Source organism: Cynara cardunculus (genome assembly GCF_001531365.2).
Source record: "Cynara cardunculus var. scolymus isolate 2C chromosome LG 6, CcrdV1, whole genome shotgun sequence".
In the NCBI taxonomy this organism is placed as follows: Eukaryota; Viridiplantae; Streptophyta; class Magnoliopsida; order Asterales; family Asteraceae; genus Cynara; species Cynara cardunculus.
Window position 1 is genome coordinate 3,477,248 of NC_037533.1, and position 575 is coordinate 3,477,822.

Below are 575 nucleotides of genomic sequence, written 5' to 3' on the forward strand. Positions count from 1 at the left end.
AATTTAGAAGCAAAGCAAGTTGTTTGCAATCAGAGATATAAGATCATTTTAGCCATTATTTACAGTCCATGTTGTGTTAAGAAATCAAGGTGCATATATGGATCAAAATGTGACAGCACCAGCTTTAGGGAAACAGGCACTACTTTGCAGCATGTGAATTCTTTTTGGCAACTATAATGCAATTAGTGTCGTGTTGCATTGTCATTGACTAATCAAAGAAAGCATGTGAGGACTACCTATTACATGGAATGACCTTTGAAAAGGCTGAAACTTTATGGGAACTACTGTAAACCCCACAACTACTCTGATATGGAGGACAAATATAGATGGTGTGGGTCAAATGAAGACTTTTCCTTGGAAAATTTTGTGGAAGACATAGCATGCCTATAATGGCAACACTTCCTTTCTAATGGACATCATGATACACATTCTAACTACGGATGATTCAGAAATGTGGAAACTAAAGAAAGTAGTATTATTGATCAATTTGCTGAAGAATTGACAAAAGGCCTCAACCATCTTTTTAGTTCTTGGTACGTGAATTTCAGATAGGACGGTAGGGTCGTGATATTTCA